This window comes from Scylla paramamosain, chromosome 30 (genome assembly GCF_035594125.1).
Source record: "Scylla paramamosain isolate STU-SP2022 chromosome 30, ASM3559412v1, whole genome shotgun sequence".
NCBI classification, from domain to species: domain Eukaryota; kingdom Metazoa; phylum Arthropoda; class Malacostraca; order Decapoda; family Portunidae; genus Scylla; species Scylla paramamosain.
Window position 1 is genome coordinate 4,022,830 of NC_087180.1, and position 18,993 is coordinate 4,041,822.

At 39.3% G+C, this 18,993-nt stretch overlaps 1 protein-coding gene across 10 annotated transcripts in view; it reads left to right on the top strand.

Moving 5' to 3' along the window:
• Positions 1–272: 272 nt before the first annotated feature.
• Positions 273–18,993, top strand: part of LOC135116176 (PRELI domain-containing protein 2-like) — a 94,789-nt gene continuing 76,068 nt past the window's right edge. For 4 of the 10 annotated variants that reach the window (XM_064033469.1, XM_064033468.1, XM_064033461.1 and 1 more), the window contains exon 1: positions 394–663. The gene's annotated coding sequence lies outside the window, so the exon portion shown is untranslated. Of the gene's footprint in view, positions 664–18,993 lie in introns of all 10 variants that reach the window. The other 6 variants (XM_064033467.1, XM_064033460.1, XM_064033462.1 and 3 more) reach the window with 6 other exon arrangements.

Genomic DNA, 18,993 nt, shown 5'->3' on the forward strand with positions numbered 1-18,993 from the left:
AAGGAAGCCTATCATATTTAAACGAAATTCACAAGAGAGAGAGAGAGAGAGAGAGAGAGAGAGAGAGAGAGAGGAGGAAGCAGCTTGATTGACTGACAGGCAGATTTTTCTCAAATTTTAATTATTCATAGGCAAGTATATATCTCTGATATAAATAAATGTACATGAAATGTAAATTGTATGTGCAGAGAGAGAGAGAGAGAGAGAGAGAGAGAGAGGTGGTGTGTGGGGGGCGAGGCTATCAGCGACGCCGACACAGGCTCTAATCTGATCCCAGTACAAGATCTGGCAGCGCCACAGCCCCGGGAATCCCCGGAATGGACAACACCTAAACGCTTCAAAATGGGCAGACCTGCTGCTCACTTTAATCTACGACAGCAGGGTGCGGTACGATATCCTGGGCAAGCCGTTTTATTTACGACGGCGGCTGCGCGGGACGGAAAACTTTAGTGCAGCGGCCTATACAACCTGTTGTTTGTTGCTGGCAAGTGTCAGTGTCCTGTCTGCTGTGCTCTGAGTCATTTTGTACTACGTGCTTGTGAACACAGGACGTCACATTGGTGTAATTGTCATGTATTGAGCAGAACGAACTAATTTAATGTTCAGATCACGGATTGTTAGATACCTGCCGGGCTCAACAGGTGCTACTGCTATCACGAACAGGTGAGGTAAAGATGATATTCCGAAGTGTTTTAATCATTGTACATGTCAGTAGAAGGACGCTGAGCCTTTCGATTGTCTGATAAGATGAAATTGTTGTAAAGTAATGAGTGCTTTACAAACAAGACCAGAAAAGATTAATGGACTTTGTCCTCTACTACAAATGTTTGACATCCAGTCACTTTACACGGGAAATAAAAAAGAAAAAATAAAATAAAAAATAATTGCGAACGAAAATATTTTTTTTTACATTAGTATCTTAACCAAATTAAACGTATCGTAACCAACCTATCCTACTCTATCCAACGTGGAGTGTGGGGGGGTAGGACGTGGCAACGCATCTTAACATAAACTGATGCGTCCCCTTAACCCCCCCTTCTGGACCTAACCTATTCTAACAGTGTGATAGGTTTCTTCTTTTACTCATCACCACAGTGCCATCCACACACCACTCATTGCCACATTGCTCTCCAACCACTCATTGCCATAGTGCCACCCATCCACTCATTGCCACTGCCACCCAACCACTCATTGTCATAGTGCCACCCATCCATTCATTACCACAGTGTTATTTGATCACATATTACCACAGTGCCACCCAACCATCCCTAACCACAGTGCTATCCATCCACCTGTTATCACAGTGCCACCTATCACCACAGTGCTATCCACCTACCCATCACCACAGTGCTACTCACCTACCCATCACCACAGTGCTACCCAAACATCATCCACTCATCACCATAATTACAAAATCCATCCATTTTCATAGTATCATGAAATCATCATGATTAGTTATGATCTCAGTTCCAAACAGTTCTCCCTTTTTTCATTTTCTTTTCTTTTGGTAAAGAAGCTTGGGGACCTGGTTAGTTGCCATGTGTTTTTTTTTGGAAATGATGGAAAAGAAAGAAGTCTTAATATTGTGGTCTCCATCCAAAAAAATTCAAGTAAGTCACTGCATACAGTTGCTGAGGAGTGAAATAAATCCAACATGCATTTTACTGTGACATTTGACAGGTTATGAATGGTCACAACCATCTGCATGTTATATGTAGATGTAGAGCTATAGTTTTTGTATTGATAGCTTCTTAAGGATTATTCTGGTTTTACTTGATGTTTTAGTGTAGAGGTTGTGTTCTTTTGTTTTCTCTTATCATCCACATTTTATGTAGTACTTCTTTGTTGTTCAAGGTGTTCCTGGGATGTGAACAGGAACTCTCCAATGGTTATGTTGTTGTCTTCCTGGTATGGTTGTTGTAAAGTGATGGCCTTGCTTCGCAGCTCCTGATAGCTTGGGCAGTGTAGAATAAAATTGCCTAAATCCTTATCTGCCTTGCTGCACATTATGCATATTGAACTTTAATTTTTGAAGTGATTTCTATCTTCTGGTTCCAACTTGTTGGTTCTTGCTCTATAAAACAGTATTGATGAGTATGTGTTATATATTTGTTATTCACATAAGAACTCTGGCTTATATCTTATGTGCATTTCTAGACTTGACTTTCCATTTTACTTCACTTATCCATTTCTGTGTATCCCACACTTTCATTCTTGCTTTTAACGCCTTTTTTTTTATACTGTCTCCATATGTTAAATTAGCATACTGAAGTTATTTTCTTTTGCTCTTTATCCATCTGTGATTCTTTTCTTGCATTTGACACATTACATATTGCAATAATTTGTTTCTCTTTTCTTGATTACAATCTCGTATCACTGACTTCATGTACTGCATTTTTCTTCCTATTACTCTTGCCTTCATGCATGATGCTCCAATTTCTCCTCTCAGTGTACATGTCTATAGGCACTGTTTTCTCTCACTTGTAACCTCTCCATCTCTTTTTCTGTGATGGATGGTAGGTACACATCTTTCCAAAAAGTTCTTCCAATTGTTACTTTGTGACAGCTTCTTGCAATGGCTGAATATGTTAAGTTGTCAAATTTCTGTGTCTTTTCCATCATAGTATTCTTCTGCTCTGTAAGTATGTTTCTATTGTTTGTTGGGATTGTTCCAAGGTATTTTTTTTCATTGACCACTGCTATTCCTCTTGTATTTTTTTTTTATTTTTATTTATTTCTAGGCCAGACTATCTAATAATGTCTGTTAGCTTTCTTATATTTCTCTCTGCATCCTCTGTAATGTGGAAAAGTCTGAGACCATCATCTGCATACATTAAGGTGTTAATATTTATTTTATCATTGCAGTATCCTTGCTCTTGCATTTTCTTTTGGATGTGGTATGTTACTAATTTAAAAGTGTTGCAAAACTTGTACATTCTTGTCTTATTCCATTGGTGACTTTTATTTCTGTTGTGATGTCATCTGATGTTTTCAGTATTGTTTTTTATCTCTGTATGTAGTTATTATGATGTTAATTATGGTTAGATGGTCTCTATATTCCTTCAGCACCCGTATTATATTCTATCAGTTTATTGAATCATATGCTTTTGAATTATATATGGATGTTACAGTCTGTGTATTTTTTTTGTTTCTGTAGCTGTCTTCTATGTAGAATTGTAGCAAAAATAAATTGTCCTCTATATGTGATCCTTTTTTCTGTTTTATGATACAGTATAATTACATTCCTGATATCTGCTGCCTCCTTTTTCTTGGGCTGCTCTTTCCTTGATTCTGGTACATTATTTAAGACACACTGCAAAGCATTATCTTCATCTCTCACTTTGCTTTTGCACTGGCCACATGCTTTACAGACCTGACTTGTACATGCAGCTGTTCCTTCTTGTTTCATCTTTGGTCTGAGTTTACTTGTGCAAAGTATCTACAATCCTCAGTCCATGGACGATGATCAGTCTTGTGCCTCTATTGGTATTACTGCAGTTTCATATTATACTTTATGTAATTTCAACTCATCTAGAGCTCACTGTGTGTAATAGTTTATATCTTTCTATCAGTCTTGCAGCGACTGATAGAATGCTGACACTGCCTAATTTCCAAGGTTCATTCTCTTCACATCTTACTTATTAAGCCTAACTTATTAATTCTTATGTTGCTTTACATGTATAGTACTAGTGCACATGCTCCACAGTCCATGACGTGTAATGACATGCGTGATGTCATGTTGCTTTCTGCCTGTGATAACCTACATATTCTGACCAATGCCAAATTAGATCACTAGCTTGTAGACTGGAGACAACCACCTCAAGTAATTGGTAGACAGTTTTGATATGGCTTCTACTACTGAATGCTATATGAGTACGGTTGCTATGTGAGTATGGAATGCTATGTGAGTACGGTTGCTGGAATTTTATTGTAAAACCGTATTCACAAAATGAATCAGCTTTAGTGTTTGTACATTTATGTGGTTATTACCTGAAAATCACTTGGTTGGGTTCTCAAGGAAGGAACTCCACCAATGGCTATCATGCCAGCCTAAAGGCTAGAAAGTGTGCTATGTGCCTATAAACAGTAACAAATAAGAACAATTAAAAATTGCTGACTACAACACAGTAATCAATTGCAAAATCTGTTCTGATGGAAAATTTTTGTTTTCATTCATTAATCAGGTCAAGCTATAATTATTTTGCTCTTAGAATATTGACAGTTTATAGGTGTGGTATTTATAGGTAAATGCTGTCAAAAATGCTTCTTTCATAATAATGTAGAAAATATGCTACCATGTCTAACTGTAGCTCACTTCTGTCATCTAGCATCATGTTTGTCCAGCTCAGCTCTAGCTATTGTAATTCCCTAAGTCAGTTTTTAGATATGTATTCTAAGTAAACCAGTTGCTTACATCAAGCACTATATGTGCTGCCTTACAATATCATCAGATCCTGTTATAAAGATAACCAGACATCTATGGAGTTGTCTGACAAGCATGTGGTTCTTCTTTTTGTTGTATGCTGTCCATATTATGGAAGAAAATGCATTATTAAAAAAAAACCCATTTTATTGTTCTGGGACATTAATTCTAACCAAGAAAAGAAGAGTCAAATATCCATCCTACTCAATAAAGTTAGTAACACCATAGGGTTAGAAATCCCATAGAATGGGGAGTTTTCGGAACTAAACCGCTAGATGTCGTTGCTACTCATCTAACTGTAGGAAAGAGAGCTAAAATATTGTTGTAGTAAATCCCAGGTGTGTAAAGATGCATAGAACATTGATCATCATGATACTATTGAAATGATGTATCGACTTTTCAATATCCAGTATGGATAATATTGAGAGAATGTGGTCAAATTAATTATTTTTTGTGTGATTATTGAGTAAACTGCTAGCGTTATCTTAAATAAAGCATATTACAAGTATAAAAACTATTGATTTGGACAATGAAAAAAATAAAAAACCACACTGTACTATATGGTAGTACACAATCTGCTCAGTAACATTGTGATATATGGCTCTATTTTTTTTTGTGGGGTATTTTAGCATCCCTCTCACGAAGCGAGCGTCAAGGCAAAGTAATTGAGAACCAAAACAAACATCTCCCAGGCGATCCTGCTGCTGCTGTAGTGTCCAGCTACCATAATCCATTGCTTAGGGTGTAGTGGAGATGGGCACTGCAGCAACATTCAACTTCTTGTCCAACAACGTGTTTCTTAAGTTCAACCAGCGCGGCCGAGTCAGGTGTTTGTTTTGGTTAGAGATACAGCATTACTGTTGCCAGGACACTCAAGTTGCCAATTTTTTTTATTAAAATTACCGTTTCCATAAACTAGGAAAGAGATATATGTAATTTGGACTTTTGACTGTCACAGACATGTTGCCTTTATGTTAACTGTCATCTAGATTAAGATGTTTTCAGTCAAGAGTGTATTCATTTAGAAATCTTAAGATGACCAAATAGATGTAAATACCGATTCACAAGAAAATCAACTTATATATATTTGTTCATGAAAAGAGTAGCTTGTATGTGAGAGAAAAGTTTGTGTCTGTGCTGCCACCTGGCAACAACCTCTAGTTCTGAAACCTCCCCATTAGTGTTATGAACTTGGGATTAGATAAGGTTCAGAAATCCTGTAGGGATAGGTTAGGATTGAGAATCTTTTAGGGTTAGGGTTAGCAGTCCTATTGGGTTTGGTTAGCATGATTAATCTAGGTTAGTGTCCTTATGGCGTCCAAGTTATTTGAATTTTTAAAGAATATTTCATCATGTAGGTCCTTTTCTTCTTGAATATTTTTTACTCTCACTCATTTTTTATGCATTTTCTTATTTTTTTTGGCTCCCTCAATCAAGGAGCTAAGAGAATTTGTCTTTTCTTTCCATATGTTTACTAAGTTAAAGGACCTCATGTGAAAGCAGTTTTGGGTGGAGTGAAAAATAATTGAACTAAAGGTTTCTCTAAATAGAGAAAAAATTCCATAAATGTAGGAAAAATTCCTAAAACTTCAGGAAATGTTCATAGATTTTGGGAAGCCCATATTTCACCTTTTATTCCCCACATTCAGAAACCCTACTTTCCCACCAGGCCCCTAAAGCTTGTCATGCATAGGTAAAGAGAAAAACAAAATAGGGAGTATTGTCTGAAACTGTCACTTTATTCCATTTTTGAGCAGTCTTGACCAATTATTCCTCTTTTGAGCAGTCATGACCATTTGGAACCAATTATGCCTTCCCAGGCTCGGACTATTTTCATATTGTTATTATAATGCATATGCATCAAAATAATGCACTTTTACTGTAGGTTTTGTTGCATTTGGAATGATTGTGACATTGATTTTCATTGCAAATCCATATAGGTTTTCTAAAATATCCCAGCAAGCTAGAATATTTGTGGAAATACTGGATTTTGGAATAGGATGACAAAATATAGTGACTGATGCTAAAAGTGTGAAATATATGCATCCATGCTAAACTCAACACCTCTGTTATACATTCAGTACTCATAGATGGTCCCCTACATGGAAGTAATAGTTACTTCATAAAAAGTCAGAATGATACCTCATGTCCCACCATTTAGCAGAGACATCACTCTGGAAAATTCCAAGAAGGAATTGGAACAATAGGACAAGGTACAGATATGAGGTTGTGATTAGAAGAACTCAACAAAAAGGACAGAGTGACAGAATAAGGAGGATTAGAGGGTAGGAAAAGGTCAAGAAAGTTGAACATATCTCCAAAACAACCATGGTAGGGTGCTACATTAACTCCTTCAATCTCAATGATGCATTAAGCATCATTCACAGAATGTGGTCTGAAAACCTTGATGATGCTTTGTGCATTATATGGCACTATGGAGTAATATATATTTGACAAAAATTGAGAAATGGCACTATCTGTGCAAAATTTCAGCAAGATGAGAGTGAGATGATGAATTTAAAAAATAAATGTATAGTAGCAGTCAATGAAAACTGTATGTACTACCCGGCCATTATATCAGCCAGTGGGCTCTCAGCAGTCAGACTCTGAAGGTGTTCTGAAAGACTGCAAGATTTAAAGGGTTAGGCTTATCACCAACCCTTTGTTTGTTGATTCACTGAGTATTATGGTATATTAGATAAATGCAAAATACATTTTCATTGCATGAATATGAGGATCATATTGCTAAGTAATGAAAATATATCTAAGTTATTATGTAATTCAAATCTATGTCTGAACTTTTTTCAGTAGTGTAAGATTGTACTCATGATTTAACCTCTCTCTCTCTCTCTCTCTCTCTCTCTCTCTCTCTCTCTCTCTCTCTCTCTCTCTCTCTCTCTCTCCACATAATAATATGATTTTGAAGGATAATGATAATTTCCAAACCTATTCATATACAGTGGAAACTTTTTTTTTTATGTAGGAAGGACACTGGCCAAGGACAACAAAAATCCAATAAAAAAAATGCCCGCTGAAATGCCAGTCCCATAAAAGGGCCAAAGCAGTGGTCAAAAATTGATGAATAAGTGTCTTGAAACTTCCCTCTTGAAGGAATTCAGGTCATAGGAAGGTGAAAATACAGAAGCAGGCAGGGAGTTTCAGAGTTTACCAGAGAAAGGGATAAATGATTGAGAATACTGGTTAACTCTTGCATTAGAGAGATGGACAGAATAGGGGTGAGAGAAAGAAGAAAGTCTTGTGTAGTGAGGCTGTGGAAGGAGGGCAGGCATGCAGTTAGCAAGATCAGAAGAGCAGTTTGCATGAAAATAGCGGTAGAAGATAGCTAGAGATGCAACATTGCGGCGGTGAGAGAGAGGCTGAAGACAGTCAGTTAGAGGAGAGGAGTTGATAAAACAAAAAGCTTTTGATTCCACCCTGTCTAGAAGAGCAGTATGAGTGGAATGCCCCCAAGACATGTGAAGCATACTCCATACATGGACGGATAAGGCCCTTGTACAGAGTTAGCAGCTGGGGGAGTGAGAAAAACTGGCGGAGATGTCTCAGAATGCCTAACTTCATAGAAGATGTTTTAGTTAGAGATGAGATGTGAAGTTCTCAGTTCAGATTATAAGTAAAGGAGAGACTGAGGATGTTCAGTGTAGAAGAGGGGGACAGTTGAGTGTCATTGAAGAAGAGAGGATAGTTGTCTGGAAGGTTGTGTCGAATTGATAGATGGAGGAATTTAGTTTTTGAGGCATTGAACACTACCAAGTTTGCTCTGCCCCAATCAGAAATTTTAGAAAGATCAGAAGTCAAGCGTTCTGTAGCTTTCCTGCATGAAATGTTTACCTCCTGAAGGGTTGGATGTCTATGAAAAGACGTAGAAAAGTGCAGGGTGGTATCATCAGTGTAGGAGTGGATAGGACAAGAAGTTTGGTTTAGAAGATCATCAATAAATAATTAGAAGAGAGTGAGTGACAGGACAGAACCCTGAGGAAAACCACTGTTAATAGATTTAGGAGATGAACAGTGACCGTCTACTACAGCAGCAATAGAACGGTCAGGAAGGAAACTTGAGATGAAGTTACAGAGAGAAGGATAGAAGCCATAGGAGGGTAGTTTGGAAATCAAAGCTTTGTGCCAGACTCTATCAAAAGCTTTTGATATATCCAAGGCAACAGCAAAAGTTTCACCCAAATCTCTAAAAGAAGATGACCAAGACTCAGTAAGGAAAGCCAGAAGATCACCAGTAGAGCGGCCTTCATGGAACCCATACTGGCAATCAGATAGAAGGTTGTGAAGTGATAGGTGTTTAAGAATCTTCCTGTTGAGGATAGATTAAAAAAAACTTTAGATAGGCAGGAAATTAAAGCAATAGGACAGTAGTTTGAGGGATTAGAATGGTCATCCTTTTTAGATACAGGTTGAATGTAGGCAAACTTCCAGCAAGAAGGAAAGGTAGATGTTGACAGATAGAGCTGAAAGAGCTTGACTAGGCAAAGTGCAAGCATGAAGGCACAGTTTCGGAGAACAATAGGAGGGACCCAATCAGGTCCATAATCCTTCTGAGGGTTTAGGCCAGCGAGGGCATGGAGAACATCATTGCGAAGAATTTTAATAGGTGGCATGAAGTAGTCAGAGGGTGGAGGAGAGGGAGGAACAAGCCCAGAATTGTCCAAGGTAGTGTTTTTAGCAAAGGTTTGAGCGAATAGTTCAGCTTTAGAAATAGATGTGATAGCAATGGTGCCATCTGGTTGAAATAAAGGAGGGAAAGAAGAAGAAGCAAAGTTATTGGAGATATTTTCGGCTAGGTGCCAGAAGTCACGAGGGGAGTTAGATCTTGAAAGGTTTTGACACTTTCTGCTAATGAAGGAGTTTTTGGCTAGTTGGAGAACAGACTTGGCATGGTTCCAGGCAGAAATATAAAGTGCATGAGATTCTGGTGATGGAAGGCTTAAGTACCTTTTGTGGGCCACCTCTCTATCATGTATAGCACGAGAACAAGCTGTGTTAAACCAAGGTTTAGAAGGTTTAGGACGAGAAAGAGTGAGGAATGTACGCCTCCATGCCAGACACTATCACCCCTGTTATGTGCTGAGCACACAAAGACGGGTCTCTGACACGGAAGCAGTAGTCATTCCAAGGAAAATCAGCAAAATACCTCTTCAGGTCCCCCCAACTAGCAGAGGCAAAACACCAGAGGCACCTTCGTTTAGGGGGATCCTGAGGAGGGATTGGAGCGATAGGACAAGATACAGATATGAGATTGTGATCGGAGGAGCCCAATGGAGAAGAAAGGGTGACAGCATAAGCAGAAGGATTAGAGGTCAGGAAAAGGTCAAGAATGTTGGGTGTATCTCCAAGATGGTCAGGAATACGAGTAGGGTGTTGCACCAATTGCTCTAGGTCGTGGAGGATAGGAAAGTTAAAGGCTAGTTCGTCAGGATGCTCAGTGAAGGGAGAGGAAAGCCAAAGCTGGTGGTAAACATTGAAGTCTACAAGAATGGAGATCTCTGCAAAAGGGAAGTGGGTCAGAATGTGCTCCACTTTGGAAGTTAAGTACTCAAAGAATTTCTTATAGTCAGAGGAGTTAGGTGAGAGGTATACAGCACAGATAAATTTAGTTTGAGAGTGACTCTGTAGTCGTAGCCAGATGGTGGAAAACTTGGAAGATTCAAGAGCGTGGGCATGAGAGCAGGTTAAGTCATTGTGCACATAAACGCAACATCCAGCTTTGGATCAAAAGTGAGGATAGAGAAAGTAGGAGGGAACAGAAAAGGGGCTACTCTCAGGTGAAGATATCACGCAGGGAAGCCACAGAACGCCTGACTTCTGATCTTTCTAAAATTTCTGATTGGGGCAGAACAAACTTGGTATTGTTCAATGCCTCAAAAACTCAATTCCTCCATCTATCAACTCGACACAATCTTCCAGACAACTATCCCCTCTTCTTCAATGACACTCAACTGTCCCCCTCTTCTACACTGAACATGCTCGGTCTGTCCTTTACTTATAATCTGAACTGGAAACTTCACATCTCATCTCTAGCTAAAACAGCTTCTATGAAGTTAGGTGTTCTGAGACGTCTCTGCCAGTTTTTCTCACCCCCCCCAGCTGTTAACTCTGTACAAGGGCCTTATCCGTCCATGTATGGAGTATGCTTCACATGTCTGGGGGGGTTCCACTCATACTGCTCTTCTGGACAGGGTGGAATCAAAAGCTTTTCGTCTTATCAACTCCTCTCTTCTAACTGACTGTCTTCAGCCCCTCTCTCACTGCTGCAATGTTGCATATCTAGCTGTCTTCTACCGCTATTTTCATGCCAACTGCTCTTCTGATCTTGCTAACTGCATGCCTCCCCTCCTTCTGCGGCCTCGCTGCACAAGACTTTCTTCTTTCTCTCACCCCTATTCTGTCCACCTCTCTAATGCAAGAGTTAACCAGTATTCTCAATCATTCATCCCTTTCTCTGGTAAACTCTGGAACTCCCTGCCTTCTTCTGTATTTCCACCTTCCTATGACCTGAATTCCTTCAAGAGGGAGGTTTCAAGACACTTATCCACCAATTTTTGACCACTGCTTTGACCCTTTTATGGGACTGGCATTTCAGTGGGCATTTTTTTTTATTAGATTTTTGTTGCCCTTGGCCAGTATCCTTCCTACATAAAAAAAAAAAAAGTTGCCTCAGACACCTGAGTTTCAGTGAGGAAAAGAAGATGAGGTTTAGAAGAGGAGTGGTGGTGTTCTACAGAATAAAAATTAGATCTTAGACCGCGAATGTTGCAGAAGTTAATGAGGAAAAAGTTGAGGGGGGGGTGTCAAGATACTTAGGGTCGTTGACAGAAAGGCAGTCCGATCTGGGAACATTTATGGTCCCCTCCCCAGATGGGGACTCTGAGGCTGGTGTAGGAGTCGTCATGATGATTTAAAAATTTTTGAATGAAGGGTGTGTGTGTTATTAGGTGTTTGTAGTTTTGTGTGGAGGAAGAGAGTTGTCTTTAGAGGGCAGGCTGTGACTGCCCCCTTGTGTTGTGAGACACAAAGGGAAACGTTCAGTGAGGTCACAGCTGGGTTTAATAATAAGTTCACAGCTGGGTTTAATGATAAGTTCACAGCACCCCCCGAACAATGCTTTAGACCTCACTGGGAGTAATTATCGTTTCGGCAGGTGTCTACTGCCTCCTCCATGAGTTACCAGACCTGTTACCAGATGCCTCCCTTTTTGAACAAATCGGTATTGAAACAAAATTTTCAATTTGTTATTGCTTTGGTTGCTGTACCATAATCTGGTTCTAGAACAGTTACCTGATTTCAAATATTAAAAGACAGCAAAAGCTGCCGTTTATTACTAATTTATAGTTTTTATAAATATGTTTTTATATATTTGGAGGAGAGAGACAGAGTATAAGACAGTAATTCAATCTTTGAAATAAGGTAAATGTGATCCTGTTGAAAAGGCTTGATGTAAATAAACAGTTTTTTGGCATTCAACAATAATCCCGAGCCACCTGTGGCTCTCTCGATGACCCCCAGTGCCCTCACTACTACACAACGGCATTTTTCCAGTAGCTTTTCCTAGCAGCAAGATGTCTAAGTGTTATGAACACCTTCATTTTGGCGGTAAGTTGGTTGCTTCTCTCTGTGTCCCTCTGCAAGGCTTCCCTCACTAGATCAGTGACAAAGAGAATACCTGCACAGTCTAAACAGTATCTTCTGATGGCAAGTTCTGTGTCACAAAGTTCATTCAGTACATCCTTTCTGGATAAATAATTTATGAGCTGGTGATGTTGCGGAGCAGCCATCTTGGCTGTGGGAGCGTCTGCCATATCCTGCTAAGACAGGGTAGACTGGTGTCTGGGAATGGATTGATCCATTTAAAATTGATCCCTATGGGGAAAATTGTTTTGGTTTTTTAACATTTTGGATTTCAAATGACATTCAGGAATGAACTAAGTTCGAAAACAGAGGTTCCATTGCATTAGGTTTTGAAGAGAGAGAGAGAGAGAGAGATGTAAATTATTACATTTCTGTTTAGTAGATAGCCAAAAGAAACATGAACATATCTTAAGAAATACTCCAAATACGAAAACTGAAAATTTTCACAATTACAAACAGAAAATTACTACTATACTGCAGAGTTGATATGAATATAAAGAAAAAATCTTTCCCCAAAATATGTATTTTATCTATTGATATGTAATTGCATACATCTTTGTTTCAAGTAGTTCTACATGGCAGAGTCAAATTCAAAGCTGGATCATACATGATTGCTGAAAAAAATCTAGGAAAAGTAATAAAATACAAAGTTTTTAAAAAATATTTAATTTAGGCTAATTCCTGCATGGTGTTAATCTATTTGACAGAAAAACTCTTTCATTGGGAGGCTAACAATTCTGCATCTATTGTTAGGCTACACATAAAAGGTTGGCTCACAAAATTTGCTGTAACGAGTTGAAGTGAAATCTTAGTTCATGCATATTCATTCATGCAGATTTAATGTTTTTAATTTTAGTATATTGTGAATGTTCTGTAAGGTAAGGTATTTGCCAGTGTATTAGATGCACCTCTGCATAAGATGTATCCCTATTTTTACAAGGATGTTTTTTGTGGAAAAAAATTTTATTATGTTTCATCATAAAGTTGTGGAAAAAAATTTTTAGTTTTCGTGTGTGTGTGTGTGTGTGTGTTAGCGTTAAAATACCAGTAAAAGACTGCAAGACTTGCAGCAATGAGGTGATGAGAGAGAGGCTGAAGACAGGACATGAGTTGATAAGATGAAAAACTTTTGATTCTAACTTCTCTAAAATAGTGGTGTGAGTGCAATCCCCATACACATGAAGCAAGTTCCATACATGGACAGATAAGGCCCCTATACAGAGTAAGCAGCTAGGGGTGGGGGATGAAAAAACTGGCAAAGATGACACAGAACACTGAACTTAATAGAAGCTGCTTTAGCTATAGATTTGTTTTATAGAAGGACAAGGGCAACAAAAATCCAATAAAAAAAAAAAGGCCCACTGAGATGCCAGTCCCAAAAAAGGGTCTAAAGCAGTAGTCAAAAATTGAAGGATAAGTTTCTTGAAACCTCCCTCCTGAAGGAGTTCAAGTCATAGGAAGAAGGAAATACAGAAGCAGGCAGGAAGTTCCAGAGTTTACCAGAGAAAGGGATGAATGATTGAGAATACTGGTTAACTCTTGCATTAGAGAGGTGGACAGAATAGGAGTGAGAGAAAGAAGAAAATCTTGCGTAGTGTGGCTGTGGGACCAGAGGAGGCATGTAGTTAGAAAAATCAGAAGAGCAGTTAGCATGAAAATAGTGGTAGAAGATATTAAGAGATGCAACATTGTGGCAATGAGAAAGAGGCTGAAGACAGTCAGTTAGAGGAGAAGAGTTAATAAGACAAAAGGCTTTTGATTCCATCCTGTCTAGAAGAGTGGTATGAGTGGAAACACCCAGACATGTGAAGGGTACTCCATACATGTACAGATAAGGCCCCTGTACAGAGTTAGCAGCTGGAAGGGTGAGAAAAACTGGTGGAGACATCTCAGAATGCTTAACTTAATAGAAGCTGTTTTAGCTAGAGATGAGATGTGGTTTCCAGTTTAGATTATAAGTAAAGGACAGACCAAGGATGTTCCGTGTAGAAGAGGGGGACAGTAGGATAGTTGTATGGAAGGTTGTGTCGAGTTGATAGATGGAGGAATTGTGTTTTTGAGGCATTGAACAATACTAAGTTTGCTCTGCCCCAATCAGAAATTTTAGAGATATCAGGAGTCAGGCATTTTGTGGCTTTCTTGCATGAGGTGTTTACTTCCTGAATGGCTGGACATCTATGAAAAGATGTGGAAAAGTGCAGGGTTGTATCATCAGTGTAGGATTGGATAGGACAAGAAGTTTGGTTTAGAAGATCATTGATGAATAATAGGAAGAGTGGGTAACAGAACAGAACCCTGAGGAACACCACTGTTAATAGATTTAGGAGAAGAACAGTGACTCTTTACCACAGCAGTATTAGAACAGTCAGAGAGGAAACTTGAGGTGAAGTTATAGAGAGAAGGATAGAAGCCGTAGGAGGATAGTTTGGAAATTGAAGGTTTGTGCCAGACTCTATCAAAAGCTTTTGATGTGTCTAAGGCATCAGCAAAAGTTTCACCAAAATCTCTAAAAGGGGATAACCAAGACTCAGCAAGGAAAGCCAGATCACCAGTAGAATGGCCTTGATGGAACCCATACTGGCGATCAGATAGAAGGTTGTGAAGTGATAGATGTTTAAGAATCTTCCTGTTGAGAATAGATTTAAAGACATCAACATCTACCTTTCCTTCTTACTGGAAGTTTGCCTACATTCAGCCTGTTCCTAAAAAGGGTGACCATTCTAATCTCTCAAAGTATCATCCCATTGCTTTAATTTTCTCTTGCCTACATTCAGCCTGTTCCTAAAAAGGGTGACCGTTCTAATCTCTCAAAGTAACATCCTATTGCTTTAATTTTCTGCTTATCTAAATAGGCAGAAAATTAAAGCAAATGGATGGTACTTTGAGCGATTAGAACGGTCACCCTTTTTAAGAACAGGCTAAATGTAGGCAAACTTCTGGCAAGAAGGAAAGGTAGATGTTGATAGACAGAGTTGGAAGAGTTTGACTAGACAAAGTGCAAGCATGGAGGCACAGTTTTGGAGAACAATAGGGAGGACCCCTTCAGGTCCATAAGCCTTCTGAGGGTTTAGGCCAGCGAGGGTATGAAAACATCACCGCAAAGAATTTTATTATGTAGCATGAAGTAGTCAGAGGGTGGAGGAGAAGAAGAAACAAGCCCTGAATCATCCAAGGTAGAGTTTTTAGCAAAGGTTTGAGCGAAGAGTTCTGCTTCAAAAATAAATGAGATGGCAGTGGTGCCATCTGGTTAAAATAAAGGAGCTAGAGATGAGATGCAAAATTTCCAATTTAGATTAAAAGTTAAGGACAAACTGATGATGTTCAGTTTAGAAGAGGATGGCAGTTCAGTGTCATTGAAGAAAAGGGGATAGATATCTGGAAGGTTGTGTTGAGTTGATAAGTGGAGGAATTGAGTTTTTGAGGCATTTAACATTACTAAATTTGCTGTACTCCAATCAGAAATTTTAGAGAGCTCAGAAGTCAGGCATCCTATAGCTTCCCTGTATGAGCTATTTACTTCCTGACAGGTTGAACCTCTACAAAAAGATGTGGAAAAGTGCAGGGTGGTATCATTAGCATTGGAATGGATGGAATAAGTTTGGTTTAGATTGTGGATGAATTACAGGAAGAGTGGGTGCCACAATCCCTAAAAGAGTGTGTTTTGTCCTCACATCTGGGATGCATTCTAATGTTACTAACATTACGGAACGTGTTTTTGCGGTTGATGACGTCATTGTGAGCTAATGGAAGATTACGGGCAGGAGAGGTAGTACACTTCCTCTGCAGTGAGGGTGAGTACTGTTGATAAACAAACATAATCCCTGACTCTCACAGGACTCTTTGACCTCTCTTCTCTCTCCTCTTGCCTTCTTAAGACTTCATTTTTCTATGAATAATGTCCATAATATCTAGTACTGGGTCATCAGTGGACTCTTCTGCTAAGAAGATCACTGTGGGCTGCCATTTTTGTTAGCTTCAGGTGATTTACACAAGCTTATGTAAACCTCTTTGGAATGTGCCCCTTGTGTAATGTAGTGCTGTGATTGTGCAGTACTACTATCACATCTAAAACTGCTCTCTCTCTCTCTCTCTCTCTCTCTCTCTCTCTCTCTCTCTCTCTCTCTCTCTCTCTCTCTCTCTCTCTCTCTCTCTCTCTCTCTCTCTCTCTCTCTCTCTCTCTCTCTCTCTCTCTCTCTCTCTCTCTCTCTCTCTCTCTCTCTCTCTCTCTCTCTCCTCTCTCTCTCTCTCTCTCTCTCTCATTGTGTGTGTTTGTGTGTGTATATATGTGTGTGTGTGTGTGTGTGTGTGTGAGAGAGAGAGAGAGAGAGAGAGAGAGAGAGAGAGAGAGAGAGAGAGAGAGAGAGAGAGAGAGAGAGAGAGAGAGAGAACAATCCTGAGAATTGCTAAGTTGAATGAGACTAATTGAGAATGAAAATGGATGGAAGGAAATGGATGGAGGAAAAAATAAAAGGAGTAGAGAACAGGAAAAGGGAATATTTATTTCTCAGTACTTCCTTTCTCCTTTTAATTCTTCACTCACTCCTCACCCATGCTACTTATTTTTATTTCCTATTATTCCCATCTGCTCATCCTCTTCCTTCACCCTTCCTTCACTTTCTTGCCCCATGTATTCTCCTTCCATGGTTATGCCCCTTCCTCTTTTGTTTTGTCTTAAACCTTCCTCTCTGTCACCTCCCCTCCCCATTATATATCAGAGAGAGAGAGAGAGAGAGAGAGAGAGAGAGAGAGAGAGGGTGGATGTGGATGTATGGATGGAGGAAATGGGGAGGGATGGGGGAGGGAAGGAGGGAATTCCAAAAGAGGAGGGCAGGGAAGGGGGAGGGAAGGATGGAAGGGAGAGGAGGGCAGGGAATGGGGGAGGGAAGGAGGGCAGGGAAAGGAGAGGAGGGCAGGGGGAGAAGGAGGGAAGGGAGAGGAGGGCAGGGAATGGGGAGGGGAGGAGAGAGAGAGAGAGAGAGAGAGAGAGAGAGAGAGAGAGAGAGAGAGAGAGATTTTTTTATTAATAATATTTGTGCTTAGTGTACTGCTGCTTCAACTCCACTGCTATAGGCATAGGTTTATAGGCCTAGGCATCTGTACTACGGCCGCATTAGATGCATTAGACGTACGGTAATTATTAGATACTTTTTTCAAGAAAAAAATGCGTTCAATGTGCCAGCAAATATGGTGACCATGGATCCATATACAGTAAAATTAACAAAGTACACGAGACTTACCGTAGGTCAGTTGAAGTGTACTTCTAATTTTTCGAGGCAAATCACCTCTGCTGGTGCGGAGATTTCACATGAGAGAGAGTGCGTCACGCGCTGCCGGCAGACTTTAAAGCAAGGACTCGACATCCACATGATGAACCAATTAGGAAATTAAGTAACCTGTAGAGCTTAAGGTAGGGAGGGAGAGGAGGGCGTGTGAAATCTCCGCATCAGCAGAGGTGATTTGCCTCGAAAACATGCCGGATACTTGAATATAAGTGAAATCATGTCCACGATCACCACCCTACACTCACGCATCTTACCATAACAAAGATCAGCTGATCTGATCAGCTGCTTAAGTGTAAGCACAACACACTTCCTCTTTTCTACAACTTTAGGCATGATGAAGGCGTCAGGCGATAAACAGTGCACACGCGGGACTGAGTCGCTGAGTAAACACAGTGCAGTGGGCTGCGGGTGGTGTGAAGCAGTGCACTCTGGTGGCAAGGGGACAAAGTATAACTCGCGCGGGAATTTTAATCGATTTTATGAGTACACATTGATTTTTTATTGATTTTAAGGCTCGGGGAAAAATGTGCCGGATACTTTAAGCTGCCGGATACTCAAATGCCGGATGAGAGGGATTTTACTGTAAGTAGTTTACTGTTAACATTCAAATTTAATAACTCGTTTAGAAGCAATTGGGGCTGAATAGTTTTGAAAGCACCACTGAATTCAATAAAGAGTATTCAAAACTGTGTATTTCGAGATTCCAAATGTTCATGGATTGGATGGAGCAATGTTAATACAGCATAATGAATATTCCTATTTTGGCAATAGGCAAACTATAAATGATCTCGTTTTGAGTCTTTATATTTATATAGATACTGCTTCACAATGTGCTCTAAGCATTTTATTGTAAATGAGGTTAGTGCTATGGATTGGAGATCATTAAACTCTCTTGTTGTTATTTCTAAGTATAGTGGAACCTCGACTTATGAGTTTAATTTGTTCTGTGACAGAGCTTGTACCTCGATTTGCTCGTATGTCAAATCAATTTTCCCTATTGAGATTCATTGAAATGCCATTAATTGGTTCCAGCACCCCAAAAAACACCCCAATTTTTTTGTGTTTTTAGATAATAAAAAAAGTATCTATAAATAACAAATATTGTGTGAAAACATAATAAAACATAACGAAAAAGAATGTAAAGAAATAAATAAATTTACCTTGATCTCCAAGGTAAATGTATTTACCTTGGAGATCAGACTCCTTGAGATAACAGAAGATGCTGGTGAAGGTGGAGGGTGGAAGAGGTCATTTAATTTTGTGCCTTTTCAGTCACTTTCGTTCGCCATAAACTTTATTTCTCAATGCTTAACTTACTCGTTACACTCTCTATGCTACACTTTATTGGTGAACTTAATTGCTATAATTTTTTCACTTCACTTTTGCTTAATTAATTTTCTTTACTGATTTTTGTTTTTTTTGCCATGCTTTTTTTTTTTTTTTTTTCATCTGTAGGGAAGTTTGTTTCATCCTTCTTTTCAGAATGTTTTGGAAATGAGTTAGGCATGTGTCATTACATGGACATCATCCGCTTCTTCTCATCACTGTCCTTAGTACTCACTTGCTTAGGACCCATGGTCAGAAAGAAATTTAAGAAATTTGGGTAAATAACTGCAAAATGCAAGCACAGCA